This window comes from Dipodomys merriami, unplaced genomic scaffold (genome assembly GCF_024711535.1).
Source record: "Dipodomys merriami isolate MVZ:Mamm:240054 unplaced genomic scaffold, mDipMer1.0.p SCAF_1, whole genome shotgun sequence".
Lineage (NCBI taxonomy): Eukaryota > Metazoa > Chordata > Mammalia > Rodentia > Heteromyidae > Dipodomys > Dipodomys merriami.
This window is the reverse complement of record NW_027202270.1, coordinates 17021398-17037105: the sequence shown is the minus strand read 5'-3', so window position 1 is coordinate 17037105 and position 15708 is coordinate 17021398. Positions and strand designations below refer to the sequence as shown.

General features: G+C 43.9%; 1 protein-coding gene across 3 annotated transcripts in view; it reads left to right on the top strand.

Annotated features, from left to right (window-relative positions):
* Positions 1-494: 494 nt before the first annotated feature.
* Positions 495-15708, top strand: part of Ttll4 (tubulin tyrosine ligase like 4) — a 42340-nt gene continuing 27126 nt past the window's right edge. The window contains exons 1-2 of one of the 3 annotated variants that reach the window (XM_070016976.1): positions 495-635; positions 8033-8107. The gene's annotated coding sequence lies outside the window, so the exon portion shown is untranslated. The remainder of the gene's footprint in view (positions 636-8032; positions 8108-15708) is intronic. The other 2 variants (XM_070016971.1, XM_070016972.1) reach the window with 2 other exon arrangements.

The following is a 15708-nucleotide window of genomic DNA, read 5'->3' as shown; positions in this document are numbered from 1 at the left end:
AATTCATGGCTCTTGTTTGGCTTTTTCCCTCAAAACTGACACTGTATCATTTGAGCCGTAAGTGCACTTTCAAGGCAGTGTCCCCATTGTGTGGGCTGGATTTAGGGGTAGGTGAGGTGGATGGAGACAGTGAAACAGGCCATCTCCCCTTTACTGGGCTCAAACGCAGAACCTGGATGTGTTCTTTGATTTCAGAAGAGTGAGTTGCGGCATGGCTAAAAAAGTCCATAGCGATGAGGTGACATCAGAGTAGTAAAGGAGAGGCCAAAATTGTTAAAGACAGGGTACTTAACTTTAGGACTACAACTCCCAGAATTCCGCTCGCCAGGTCCCGTTCGCTCGGAGGCACCGCGCATGCGCAACTCGGACATCTACCCATCCCGAAGTCCCAGAAGCCCTAGGATTTTTCGCGCCGCCTCCTTCTCACCCCAGTCCGCCCCTTCTCCGCCCTCGGTCTGTCCGCTGGGGGCGCGCGCAGTGCGTGGCAGGCGGCTGGCGGCGTCGGCGGCTGAGTGCGCGGCTCGCGTGGCCGTGCGTGGTTGCTAGGGGCGCCTGAGGTCGCTCGCTTGTCCAGCAGGCCCAGCGAGAGAGCAACGCAGAACCGGCGTCGAGCCAGGGTAAAGCTGGGTCCCTAGGTGAGTGTAGATGTGGGTGGACTGTCCTCCGGCCCTTCCCTCCGCCTCAGCTCCCTTCGCGCCGGACCCCAGCCCTCCTGCCGCTCCCACCCCGGCCCCGCTTCCGGCTCGCCACCTCTCCCTCCTCTCGTGGGCAGAGGTGCAGCGGCCTCTCTCTGCGAGCCCGGCTCGGCCGCCACGCCCGGGGTGGACTTTGATGGCCCCAGCTGTGGTGCCCGACCCCCGCAGCATCCGCTTCGCCCTGGCTCCCGTGCTTCCTCTTTCCCGCCGCGCTGCGGTTTAAATTCTCACCGGAGTGGGAGACCAGGCTCTTCTGGGGCATCAAGGCCGGGTTGGATACCTACTTTTACACGCCCCACTCTGCTTTCACTGAATTATACTGTTTGTCTAAATTACACTTTTATGGTGGGTAGAGAAGTTTTTATTTTTTGTACGGGTACTGGGGTTTGAACTCAGGGCCTGGGTGCTGTCCCTTAGCTTTTCACTCCAGGGTAACACTCTACTACTTGAGCCACGGCACCTCTTCTGGTTGACTGGAGATAAAAGGCTCACGGACTTTCCTGCCGGGCTGGCTTCGCACTTGCAATCCTCAGATCTCAGCCTCCTGAGTAGCTAGGATTACAGGCGTGAGCCACCAGATCCCAGGTTAGGGGAGATTTTTAATCCATTTTAACCCATTTACCATACTATGGGGTATATGCTGTGACACAGAAGCTTAAAGCAGACTGGCTTGGAAAGTATCTTCGTTTCCCCCGGGGTTTATGGAATCATCTCAGATGTTTCAATTCTGCGTTTCAATTCCAGTACCTGTTGAATCAGTTTGTCAACAATAATCTGGAGGATTCTTAGACAGTTTCATTCCATCTTCCTTGTGCTTTTTTCTTGAAAGGACACTGCCTAAAAGCTAGGGTACACTTATTGAGTAGACAAAAGGTAGATTTACAAGGTTGCCAATTGTTTCTGGGAATTAAGAGTGTCTTTTGAAAAGATAACATAAGGCCTGAAAAAAGAAACATTTAGAACAGACCTGAGCTGGGTGTGTTCTGAGACAAATGAGAGAAATTAATAGGGGTTAGATCACAAAGAGCCTTAGGTGCTAACCCTTGGAGTAGTGATTTTTCTTTTTTTTTCTTTTTCAAGTTGAGCCCCTTAGGACCTAAGATTTAACACTAATACACCTGCCTGCATTGCTTTAAATTTCTAGACTTGTAGCTTCTAAATGAGCTCTTCTAAAACTGCTCTGAAAGGGAAAGGAGACATATCTTTCATATATCCCAAATTTTATCCTTTACATATATATCCTACCTCGCATGCCAAACTAGGACTATTTTGGGGATAATGGTTACAGGAAAGCCCTCTTTAGTGAATAAGTTAGCTTCCAAACCCAGACAGCTTTTTGTCCTTTCTTAATAGAGCTGTTCCAGGGGAGCTTGTTTCTCTTTGGAATGTTCTGAATTCAGAAGAATATAACAGTTAAGTAAATGTTTTGTTTTTTTTATTTTGGGTCCGGTCGTGGGCCTGAACTCTAAGCCTGGGTGCTGTCCCTCAGCTCTTCAGCTCAAGGCTAGCGCTCTACCACTTGAGCCACAGCGCCACTTCCGGCTTTTTTTTTTTTTTTTGCTTATGGGTGCTGAGGAATCAAACCCAGGGCCTCAAGCATGTAAGGCAAGCGCTTTACCACTGAGCCACCTTCCCAGCCCCTTAAGTAAATGTTTTATGGGTGTGGATTTAAAAAGCTGTGTTGGATGACTTAGTTTAGGTTTAGCCTATTTAAGACAATAGAAACCTATTTTTACCAAATCAAGTGATGAAATGTTTATTCCTTTTTTTTTTTTTTTTTGGTAGGTTGTAGGGCTTGAACTCTGTCCCTGAGCTCTTTAACTCTGTCCCTGAGCTCTTCAGCTCAAGGCAACCACCCTACCACTTGAGCCATAGTGCCACTTCTGGTTTTCTGGTGGTTTATTGGAGATAAGAATCTCATGGAGACTAGGCTAGCTTTGATCCCTGATCCTAAGATCTCAGCCTCCTGAGTAGTTAGGATTACAGGCTTGAGCCACTGGCGCTCAGCTGAAATGTTTATTCTAATTACAGTTTATTCCTAACATTTCTTTTCTTTTTTTTTTTTTTTTTCTCAGGTAAGGCGTAGGTTTATTCAGTAGACCTGCTGGGACCAGGCCAGGTTGGCACGCCACTGAGCTGGCAAAGAGTTTTCCTAACATTTCTTGTTAAGAAGTTTTAGTATTTTCTACCTCTTAAGCAAAAAGTAAACTTCTTGTTAACTTGTATTGAGAAATTGTTAAACCTGGGGATATAACTTGGTGGTAGAGCTTGTGCATAAGTTGTATGTGTGGCTGTGTTCCATGCTGAACACTGCAAAACCATTTTTTTAAGATGTCAACTTTATATAATGAATATATGGATTTTAAACTTTTCTTTTGGGAGTATATGAGTGTGAAGAGTGTGCTAAAGGAAAACTATGACGAGACAATTAGCAGATTTCTGTCTGAGGTTACAGTAGTTAGTGCCAGTGTGTGGGTTGATTGGGAAGGGGTTTAGAACTGATCCAGGGATCCACTGAGAAAACTATTGTAGTGATGCAGTCTATAGATTATGATCTTATGGTTGTCACAGTCAGAATGGAGAAGGTTTAGCGAGATGTAAAATCTTGTGACACAGTAGATACAGAGAGTAGGACAAGGAGAGGTGTGGAATGATTTAGGTTTCTGACTAACACATGAGTGATGGATTGAGAACAATGATTAGAACGAGTGGCAGCTTTGAGGGAGAAGATAATCACTGAGCTGAGGTCCTTGTGGCACATTCAGGTAGAAAGACTAGGAAGCCTGGTGCCCAAGATGGAGGCCTAGGTAATGATAGGGACTTGAACATTTGAAGTCAAGAGATAGAAGATTCATGGCAGCTGCTACTGTCGTATATGTACTGTGTGCCAGGGAGAGTGAGGAACACTCACATTGGAAGGACAGCCAGAGAAAAGCAGGTAGGGAAGTGGGCAGAGAATGCATGAGAGAATTTAAAAAATGGATATTTGAATGGTTCTCACTGGTAGAAAAACTGTATCTAGATGAAGCCTTAGCTTCAGAGTCTATTTGATACTCACAAGCTGGAGTTGAATTTAGCATTCCCACCACATTTTTTCTGTGACCTTGGAGTTGTCTGCTCCTAGTCTCCCTGGATTTTAGCCTGGGATTAGGTGCCCTCGTCAGCCAGTGAAAGGCAGAGAAAAGGGTTTTGCTTTAATACCCTGAACTTCTCACCCTCTCTTCTGGCAGAGCTGGGAACGAATACTGACAGTGCGTATTTTCTCTTGGGCCCTGAAATACAAAGGACCTTGTCCTTCAGAGCTCTCATAGATGTCCTGGACAGGCCGTACTGCTTGGGACAGGCTGTTCTCACACCTACTTGACCCAAGACTCCCTCCCATTATGTACTTCAAAAGCTCTTTGAGATTTTTCTTCTTATTTATTATATTTTTCGGAGTCAGGATTGTTATTTTGCTCAGGCTGGCCTCAAATTTGAGATCTTTCTATCTCTACCTCCCAAGTGCTGGCATTGTAGGCATAAATCATCATGCCTAATGACTTTTTATGGAGTGGGCCAATACTGATGTTTGAGTTCAAGGCCTTACCTTTGGCTGGGCAAGTTCTCTACCACTTGAACCATGCCTTTAGCCCTTTATTCACTTCAGTTTATTTATTTATTTTTGTTTTGTTTTTGTTTTTGTTTTTGTCAGTCGTGGGCTTGAACTCTGGATCTGGGCACTGTCCCTCAGCTATTCAGATCAAGGCTAGTGCTCTACCACTTGAGCCACAGCGCCACTTCTGGTTTTCTGGTGGTTTATTGGAGCTAAGAGTTTCACAGACTTTCCTGCCCCGGCTGGCTTTGATCCGAGATCCTCAGATCTCAGCCTCCTGAGTAGCTAGGATTACAGGCATGAGCCACCAGCGCCTGGCCATTCACTTCAGTTTATTTTTCAGACTCTCTTATGTTGAGGCATATATATATATATATATATATATTTTTTTTTTTTTTTACCACATTAGAAACCGAAATGTTCATTTTGAAAAAAAACCTAAATCCTCTATTGTTTGCCAAATTAACATAGATTATTATTATTATCATTATTATTATTTTTGTCAGTCATGGGCTTGAACTCTGTGCCCTGATGCTGTCCCTGAACTTTTCAGCTCAAGGCTAGCACTCTACCACTTGAGCACCACTTCTGGTTTTCTGGTGGTTTATTGGAGATAAGAGTCTCACAGAGTTTTCTGTCCCAGATGGCTTTGAACCGCGATTCTCAGATCTCAGCCTCCTCAGTAGCTAGGATTATAGGCATGAGCCACCAGCTCCTGGCTGTAAATTATGTTTTTAAGATAGCAAATACTGCTGGGCCCCAGTGCTTCACACCTGTAATCCTAGCCTATTTAGAAGGCTGAAATCTGAGTAGAATTTAGTTCAAAGCCAATCCAAGAAGGAAACTCCAGAACTCATCTCCAATTAACCACCAGAAAGCCCTAAATGGAGCTATGACTCAAGTTGTCGAGCACTAGCCTTGAATGCCCAGTTCCTGAGTTCAAGCTCCACAACTGGCACAAAACAAAAGAAAGAAAATGCTATTGTTAGCTGGCACTGGTGGCTGACACCTGTAATCGTAACTATTCAGGAGGCTGAGATCTGAGGATCGTGGTTTAAAGCCAGCCCGGGTAGGAAAGTCTGTGAGACTCTTATCTCCAATAAACCACCAGAAAACCGGAAGTGGTGTTGTAGCTCAAGTGGTAGAGCGCTCACCTTGAGCTGAAGAGCTGAGGGACAGTGCTCAGGCCTAGAGTTCAACCCCATGACTGGCAAAAAAAGAAAAAAAAGAAAAAAAAATGCTATTGTTTCAAGAAGATTATTGAGAAGAATGGAAGATTAATAGAAGATAACTGGATTTTCATATTTATTTCTGTATTCAACCCATTGCAATATATTTTTTGGTTTAAATTATGAAGAAAATCCAGCCTCACATATTTGGAAAAGGAGTATTTTAGTAGCAGATTTGTTCTCTTATAAAACAGAGGTTGGTTTTATACTTATATGAGCTGGAATGTGAAATTTGAAATATCAATGAATATTTTTCATGTTTTATCAAATTGGAATTCATTGGTCTGTCATTTTGGCTGGATTTTAGAGCCTTGTGTATGGCATGTAACATACTGGACATGCTGTAGCATCATTTGACAGGTAGTTGTATAATTCTAGTTGATTGAGTTATGCAGATCTTCCACATGTTCCTATATTTTAGTATACTGTTATAAAAAATTTGCATTTGAAGCTGGGCTTAGTGGTGCATACTTATGATTGTAGCACTTGGTAGGTTGAGGCAGGAAGTAGTTTGAGGCTAGCCTTAGGCTACAAAGTAAGACCTCATCTTGAAAAACAATCATATTTATATTATCACCATATTACCTCAGCAAAACAGTCAAATATTCGGAAGTAGTTAGGCTGCTAGTGGCAAATTGAATTTTGCCAAAGTTCAGACTTTATTTTGCGAGCCCAGTTTTATAATTGGCAACAAGTACATACTGTCAGCTGCTTTCCTCGAAGCGACAGGCTTGCTTATTTTCATTTTCCAGAACATGTCTGCCAAATCACAAAGTGAGAACACTGTCGTTTAATTCATCCATTCTCTCAGTTAAACATGGTGTTCCACAGAAAAATGTGGCAGTTCAAATAATCACAAGTATTCAGAGATGGTCATTGTATGCAGCTTAATATGTATTGTTCCCCTGTCCCCCATCAAAGTCAAGGTCTCACACATGCTAGACAAAGGCCCTCCATCCTCAGCTCCTACTTCTCATTTGCCATGCAGAATAGTTTAAAAAAAAAAAAAAGCATACTCACCAGCTGAGGCTTACTATTTAGTCTGTGACATAAAGTGAGGCTGGTATTTTTTCCCCTGTGTGCCAAATAAGTATGCCACAGTGAAGAGCTTAGGTTGCTATTGTCCTGATGCATGCTAAAGTACAGCAGTTTTCTTTTATAATTTTATTTATTTTTATTTATTTATTTATATTTTTTGGTCAGCCATGGGGCTTGATCTCTGGGCCTGGGTGCTGTCCCTCAGCTCTTCAGCTCAAGGCGAGCACTCTACCACTTGAGCTACAGCGCCACTTCCGGTTTTCTGGTGGTTTATTGGAGACAGGAGTCTCACGGTCTCTCCTGCCTGGGCTGGCTTTGAACCGCGATCCTCAGATCTCAGCCTCCTGAGTAACTAGGATTACAGGCATGAGCCACCAGCGCCCGGCCAGCAGTTTTCTTCACCTGGCTTTTGTCATGCCACAAAGGGAAAGGTCAGCACAGTAACCAAAAAATGCAAATGATAATCTTCATTCTGTTATGAAAATAATTTTGGCCTAGCAGAACCTCTGAGAGTTTCCATGTGTGTGCTTGCTTTGCTTGCTCGCTCGCTTGTGCATTCTCTCTTTCTCTTTTTCTCTTTTTTTTTTTTTTTTTTTTGGTCCGTTTGTGGGGCCTGAACTCTGGGCCTGGACACTGTCCCTCAGCTCTTCAGCTCAAGGCTAGCACTCTACCACTTGAGCCACAGCGCCACTTCCGGTTTTTTTCTTTTTTGATTATGTGGTGCTGAGGAATCGAACCCAGGGCCTCATGCATGCAAGGCAAGCGCTCTACCGCTAAGCCACCTTCCCAGCCCTCTCTCTCTTTCTCTCTTTCTCTCTTTCTCTCTTTCTCTCTTTCTCTCTCTCTCTCTCTCTCTCTCTCTCTCTCTCTCTCTCTCTCTCTCTCTCTCTCTCTCTCTCTCTCTCTCTCTCTCTCTCTCTCTCTCTTTCTTTCTTTTCCGTCATGGGTCTTGAACTCTGGGCCTGGGCACTGTCCCTCAGCTCTTCAGCTCAAGGCTAGTGCTCTACCATTTGAGCCACCGTGCCACTTCCAGTTTTCTAGTGGTTTATTGGAGATAAGGGTCTCACGGAGTTTCCTGCCCAAGCTGGCTTTGAACTGGGATCCTCAGATCTTAGTCTCTTGAGTAGCAAGGGTTACAGGCGTGAGCCACCAGCGCCTGGCTCTGTGTGTTTCTTTCTAGTTCCTTTGAGAAGCTGATGAAGACCAAAGCTTCAGAGGAGCTGGTCACTTGGTTCTATAAAGCCTTCAACTGCTTTTACTTGTCAGCAGTTTGTAGATTTAACTGCCTTAGTTCTGCCTTCTGTAAACTATGTCTTTTCCTCAGTTTTTCTCACTTGGTTTTACATTAATGACCTGTGCTCTGTCAAAGCTACTTGTGACTTCTCTTTTTACTGTGATACTGACTTTTAGTTTGACTAAAGCAAAGTTTTCCTTTTTTTAATATGGCTTTAAGAAGTAAATTGACCTTCTTTCTTTAGGGAGATACAGCTTGGGATTTATCTCCTAAGAGAAAGTGGGTATGATTCCTATACTACTCTTCTATTTGGTACCAGGTAAGTCACTTACATCTTTTCATATAACTGTTAAGAGTTACTTCATCAGAGATCTTGTGGATTGTAGACTCTAAACCACTTTGCGTGCGTGCGTGCGTGCGTGCGTGCGTGCGTGTTCTGGGATTTGAACTCTCTGCCAAAGTGCTAGACAAGCACATTACCCTGTGAGCCACACTTCTACCCTTTTCACTTAGTTTGTTTTTCAGCTAGTGTCTGGGGCTGGCCTCAGACCAGATCCTTCTACTTCTGCCTCCTGCCTAGCTGGTATTACAGGCATGTACCATCACATCCAGCCCTCTAAACCATTTCTGATGTCCTGAGTTCTGTTGGTACTTGAGGAAAACACTTGGAAGAGGAAAAGGAAACTACAAATCCCTAGTTCCACATACCCTTCTATCATCTAGGAGAGCAATTTAATCAGTGGCTAATGAATAATTGCTTTCTGTAGAAATAGATACTTGTCCAAGTTGATCTGGGCCTGGCCCCTAGAGATGTGATGGTTTGAAACAACAGCAGGGGATTTTTTGACATAGGTCACTTAATTGTTCATGCTCACTTGATGAAACTTGAGGGAAAAGTAATCCACAGATATTGGGCAGGCTAACTAAGCAATTTCTGAATTCTGTGCATGTTCAGATTCTTGGGACTAGGTGCTTCAGAGGGGAAAGTCTCAGCCAAGAGCTTCAGTGGAAATGCTGCTGTAACAGCTCTTCAGGGGCTAGGGACTGCCCTGGCCATCCGTACAAGTAGATATTTCAGACCATTTTGTTGATGTATACAAAATTGCATCTTTTTGTTTTAGTCAGTGATAATAGCAATGTAGAGAAAGGAGTTTTATTGTGAGACTTAGGGCAGACACAGGAAGAAAACACTTCAGCCAGTCAGTCTTTCCCCAGCAGACACTGCCTTAGGTTTAAATAGCAGGAGGAATTGGGGGCAGGAGGTGAGAGACAAGCATAAACAGTCCCAGTTACAGGGGTATTGGTGGCAGGTAGCAGTTACAGGCGATCTGGCATCTCAGTGTCTGTGGGATTGGTTAGGTAGACCTTGTTACAGTAAGAGTCATTGACACCTGGAAGGTGGTCTGGTCTACCAAGATGGCTGTATACTGACTGTTGAAGGGAATGACTCAGGTCAAAAGATACAAGGTGGAGGCTGGGATGCCTAGTTTTTATCCTGCTTTTAGTTAATTTGTGGGCCCAAGTAAGGACCCACAGATAAAAGTCGGCCCATCAGCAAAGGCAGATTTTAATCAACCTGCTACAATACTAGCACAGTTTATATAGCAGAGATGAACATGGGAGCAAATAGAGGACAGACCGTTGAGCCTTTCAGGCCAAGCAAAGAAATATGTGGGTTTTTACTTATTGATGCATGTGACAGTCACCTGGAATACTTGTAAAATGTCTATTCCTGGCTGGGTGCTGGTAGCTCACACCAATGTCCCTACTCAGGACGCTAAGATCTGAGGATCCAGGTTCAAAGCCAGTCTAGGCAGGAAACGCTATACCTCCAATTAACTACCAAAAAGCTGGAAGTAGAGGTGTGGCCTTGAGCAAAGAAAGCTCAGGGACAGTGCCCATGCCCTGAGAGTTAAAGCCCAGTAATGACACCAAAACAAAAAAAGAAAATCCAATGGAACAAAATTTGAAGGGCTTCCAGATTGGTGAACATGGAACATGTGCATATGTGTGTGGAGGTTGGCCTAGAGAGAAATGAAAGCTCTAAGAACCTTCCTACTCACCTTGACCTGTGTGTCTCTATCGTCTGGCTGTTCATCTCTGTCCTTTGTAATAAATGGTTAAATGTAAGTTAACTTTCTTTAGTGTCTTAGAGATGGTCTAGTAGATTAATCAAAACAGGATAGGCTGGGTACCCATGGATCATAACTCTAAAACTAGTTACTTGGGAGACTAATGGGGAAGATTGAGGTTCCAGGCCAGCCCCAGGCAGAAGAGGCCATAAGATTCCAGCTGGGCAGCTGGGCACAGCAGTGTGTGCCTGACATCTAAGCAACTTGAGAAGGGGAAAACAGATCAAGGTCCAGGCCTAAGCATGCCTGAACGGCCACTATCTCAAATAACCAGTGGAAAAAAAAAAAGGACTAGAGATGTGGCTCTGCACACAGAAAAAAGGATACACACACACACACACACACACACGCGCATGCATGCACGCACGCACGCACGCACGCACACGGAGGGAGCCGTAAAAATTGTGTTTACAGTTGATAAGGTCAGAAGCACACAGTCTAGACTCAATTTTAACATCTGAAAAAAGGGGATCATCTCATCCAAGGGTCTGTAGAATCAGCTGTCTTCAGGTGTATGGTGTCAGAATTGAATTGAATTGCAGGACAACCCAGCTGGTATCCATGGGAAATGCTGTAATGTGGTTCCACATGCACATTTTGATGACTAGATATGAAGTACTCTTTGCTAGGTTGTGAAACCTGTCTGAGAGTAAAAACGAGAAAGGTCATCTTTGGCTGGTCACATCTGTTGAAAAGATATATTTGTTTTTTCAGCAAACATTGAATTATCTTGATGATATTTCTAGAGCTGGCAATACATTGTAAGGTCCTTTTGTTCATTCTGGAAGAGAAGATAGGAAATAATAAAGGCATAAGAAAATGTAGGTTTCAGGGCTGGGAATGTGACTTAATGGTAGAGTGCTTGCCTAGCATGCATGAGGCTCTGGGTTCAATTCCTTGGTACCACCTAAATAAATAAATTAAAAAAAAAAAAAAAGAAGGGGCTGGGAAGGTGGCCCAGTGGTAGAGTGCTTGCCTTGCATGCATGAGGCCCTGGGTTCGATTCCTCAGCACCACATAAGCAAAAAGCCGGAAGTGGCACTGTGGCTCAAGTGGTAGAGCGTTAGCCTTGAGCTGAAGAGCTGAGGGACAGCGCCCAGGCCCAGAGTTCAGGCCCCACAACCGGACCCAAAAAAAAAAAAAAAAGAAAATGTAGGTTTCATTTTATAGTATAATAAATACAGTCGTTGGCTGGGAATGTGGCTTAGTGATAGAGTGCTTACCTAGCATGCAAAAAGCCCTGGGTTTGATTCCTTAGTACTACATAAATAGAAAAAGCTGGAAGTGGTGCTGTGGCTTAAGTGGTAGAACTTGAGCAAAAGAACTTAAGGGACAGTACCCAGGCCCTGAGTTCAAGCCCCAGGACTAGCAAAAAATAAATAAAATAAGTAAATAAATACAGTTGTTGACTATGTGATTTATTGACATAAGTCAGTGATTAAAATTGTAGAAAAAGTATATTTGGACAGTAGCTCATCTATGTTTCCAATCCTATAAGCTTGTATTAAAAATTGGTCCTGGACTGGAAATGTGGCTTAGTAGTAGAGTGCTTGCTTAGCATGTATGAAGCTCTGGGTTCAGTTCCTCAGTACTACATAAACAGAAAAGCTGGAAGTGGCACTGTGGCTCAAGTGGTAGAGTGCTAGCTTTGAGCAAAAGAAGCCCAGGGACAGTGCCCAGGCCCTAAGCTTAAGCCTCAGGACTGGCAAAAACTGAGAAATAAAAAATTAGTCCTGGGGCTGGGAAGGTGGCTCAGAGGTAGAGTGCTTGCCTTGGATGCATGAGGCCCTGGGTTCAATTCCTCAGCACCTCATAAGCCAGAAGTGGCTCTGTGGCTCAAGTGGTAGGGCACAAGTCTTGAGCTGAAGAGCTGAGAGTCAGCACCCAGGCCCAGAGTTCAAGACCCACGACCAACCCCCCCCCCAAAAAAAAAAAAAAATTAGTCCTTTGCTTATCTTTCCATTGTTCCTTTAAGGAAGTACTAATATGTAATAATTAGGTAGTAGAGGAATGAAAGGGAATAAAACCAGATGATATAATAGGATATAATAGGGAATGATGTGGGTGGGGCCTCTAATTAAATACTAAGCCTCAAGTGGCGATTCAGAGTGTTTCAAAGGGCACAAAGGCCAGAGGTGGGAACTTGCCTAAAGTGGGGATCCTGTCAGGGAGATAGGAGTCAGATCATGTAGGCTTAGAAGCAGCAGATGGCTTTAAGGTAAGCTTCAAAAAGAGTACTGAGAGCGGTAGGTAACTCACTCCTGTAATTCTAGTTACTTAGGAAGCTGAGATCGGAGGATTGAGAGGATTGAGATTCTAAGCCAGCCTGAACAGAAAAGCACATGAGACTTTTACTCCAGTTAACCAGCAGAGAGCTGGATGTGGTTATGGTTCAAGTGATAGAGTAGTAGCTTTGAGCAAAGAAATTTAAGAAAATACCCTGACACTTAGTTCAAACCCTAGTACCAGCATATAAATAAATATATATACACATATATTTATACATAAAAAATAGAGAACTGTGGCCACAGTATTTGTAATAGAGATTATAAAGAGGGTAAAGAGTTCAAGCAGGGAAATCAGCAAGTGAGAGATGATGATGGCTTGACTGAGGTAGAAACCAGGAAGAATAAATTCAAGGACAGAAATTTGAAGTTGAGTAGACTTGTGGATCTGCCAAGTAAGTGTGAAATCCTCATTACTCCCAGACATATTGGGTAGTTCTATTTCTTGGACACTAGGACTTGAGGCCCTGCCCTTCTGCCTGGATTTGTGTTTGGGTTTTTTTTGTTGTTGGTATTGGCAGTTGTCCAGGGCCTTGCTAGGCAGGACCGTAATACTCCTGTCTACATTTCCTGTGTGGCACAATCAACTTTATGTTGGTTGAGATGTGGGGAGGAGTTTCATGAACTTTTAGTTTGGGCTGGTCTAGAACCCAGATATCTCCCTAATCTTGAGTTTCCCAAGATTGTGGATATGAGCCACCAAACGTGACTCTCCCCGCCCCCCCCCCCCCCCAAGTCTTTGTGCAGTTGTAGCTTATTTCCTGCCCTGCCTTTAAACAAATGGTCCCGGGAGGAGCAGGATTGAGTCATTGATTAATTCTTGTCCCAGTTCTACCACATTCCCTACAATGACTTTACTAAAACCTGATGTTGCCATCTATATAGCAAGAAAATTAAAAGTTGACATGTTCCTTTCTTGAATAATAGTGGTCAGAGAAACCTTTGAGCTCCCCACACTGCTCCCTTGTTTGCTTCTCTTTAGTCCCTGGGCTTTAATTCAGATTTCAGTTTCTCAGTTGGGTGAGGACAACACTTGCTTTCTTTGTTGAAGGCAAGACAAGAACTTGTGTTTTGTTGGGCTGTGAGATTTTTGTAGAGAATCAGGTTTGAATAGCATTCCTCTCCTAAATATTGAAGACCTTCCTGTCTTCCATTGTGTGTTGATGGATCCTAGAGAGAGTTCTTCTAGTAAACTTCACTACTAACCTCTGGTGTTTGCCTTTCCCTTAAAATTTCCTTGAGCCAAAGTTGGCAGACTCCTTGGCAATTTAGGTAGTATGCTCTGGATCACTCATTTATATTGAAAAATGCCACTATGGGGCTGGGAAGGTGGCTCAGTGGTAGAGCGCTTGCCTTGCATGCCAGAGGCCCTGGGTTCGATTCCTCAGCACCACATAAGCAAAAAGAAAAAAGCCGGAAGTGGCACTGTGGCTCAAGTGGTAGAGTGCTAGCCTTGAGCTGAAGAGCTGAGGGACAGCGCCCAGGCCCAGAGTACAGGCCTCACGACCAGACCCCCCCCCCCAAAAAAAAATGCCACTATGAACAGTGTTGTGTAAATCTTCGCATAGCCATATGTTTACATTTCTTCAGTAGGAATGTAGTAATGGAATTAATAGGTCATTATAATATGGAACTTTTTTTTTTTTTTGGTGGGTCGTGGGGCTTGAACTCTGGGCCTGGGCGCTGTCCCTCAGCTCTTCAGCTCAAGGCGAGCGCTCTACCACTTGAGCTACAGCGCCACTTCCGGTTTTCTGAGCGGTTTATTGGAGATAAGAGTCTCATGGCCTTTCCTGCCTGGGCTGGCTTTGAACCATGATCCTCAGATCTCAGCCTCCTGAGTAGCTAGGATTGCAGGTATGAGCCAACAGCACCCAGCTAATATGAAACTTTTACAAAAACTTCTGAACTGTTTTTCAAAAAAAAAAATTACATTTTACATTTCAAAAACAATTTTACATTTCTACCAGTAACTTAGGAAAGTTCTAGTTTCTCCACATCATGGTCAAGACTTAATATTGCTTATCTAGTTGAGTACAGTCATGTGTAGTGATGGTGTGTGTGTGGGGGGGGTATTGGGGATTAAAATCAGGGCCTCACATGCTCGGCAAGTGCTTTACTATTGAGCCACAGCCCCAGTCTATTAATATCCTCCTTTAATTTTGATTTCCTTAGTGACTGACATTAATTTTTTTCATGTGTTTATCATCCATTGTATTTATTTTTGGCAGAATATTTATTCAAATGTGTTACCTAATTAAAGAATTTGATCTGTTGTATTACTGAATTATGCAAGTTCTTTGTTTGGGATGTATATCCTTTATTTGTACTTAGAACTGTTTCCTCCTAAGCCGGGCGCTGGTGGCTCACGCCTGTAATCCTAGCTACTCAGGAGGCTGAGATCTGAGGATCGCGGTTCAAAGCCAGCCCGGGCAGGAGAGACCGTGAGACTCCTATCTCCAATAAAACCACCAGAAAACCGGAAGTGGCGCTGTAGCTCAAGTGGTAGAGCGCTCGCTTTGAGCTGAAGAGCTGAGGGACAGCGCCCAGGCCCAGAGTTCAAGCCCCACGACCGACAAAAAAAAAAAAAAAAAAAAAAAAGAACTGTTTCCTCCTAGTTTGTATATTTTTTTCATCCTCTCTGTTTTTCTCAGGGCCTCATGTACTTGCTTGGCTTTTTTGCTGCTAGCTGGTACCATACCTCCGGTTCCTCCAACAAATCTTTGCCTAGGTCAGGAAATATATACACACACACACACACACACACACACATACACATACATATATATTCATATATATGTATGTGTATGTGTGTGTGTGTGTGTGTGTGTTTGTGTATACATATATATGTATATTAATCCGCAGCCTACAGCATATATTTTTCTTCTGTTTTCTCATAGACGTTTTAATCACTTTTGCCCTCACATTTAGCTCTCTGATCCATTTCGAGTTAATTTAGGGTATATAATGGGGGTTCCAACTTCCTTATTTGTAAATGAACATTCAGGTGATACAACATCATTTGTTGCAAAGATAATCCTTTGCTCCATGAAATAGCTTAGGTAACTTTTTAGTTAAAAATTAATGGGGGGGGGAGGCTGGGAAGGTGGTTCAGTAGTAGAGCGCTTGCCTTGCATGCCTGAAGCCCTGGGTTCGATTCCTCAGTACCACATAAGAAAAAAGAAAAAAGCTGGAAGTGGTGCTGTGGCTCAAGTGGTAGAGTGCTAGCCTTGAGCTGAAGTGCTGAGGGACAGTGCCCAGGCCCAGAGTTCAGGCTACATGACCAGACCCCCCCCCAAAAAATTAAAAAAATTAATGGGGGGCTGGGAAGGTGGCTCAGTGGTAGAGTGCTTGCCTTGCATGCATGAGGCCCTGGGTTCCATTCTTCAGCGCCACATAAACAGAAAAAGCCAGAAGTGGCGCTGTGGCTCAAGTGGTAGAGCGCTAGCCTTGAGCTGAAGAGCTGAGGAATGGCACCCAGGCCTAAAGTTCAGGCCCCATGACCG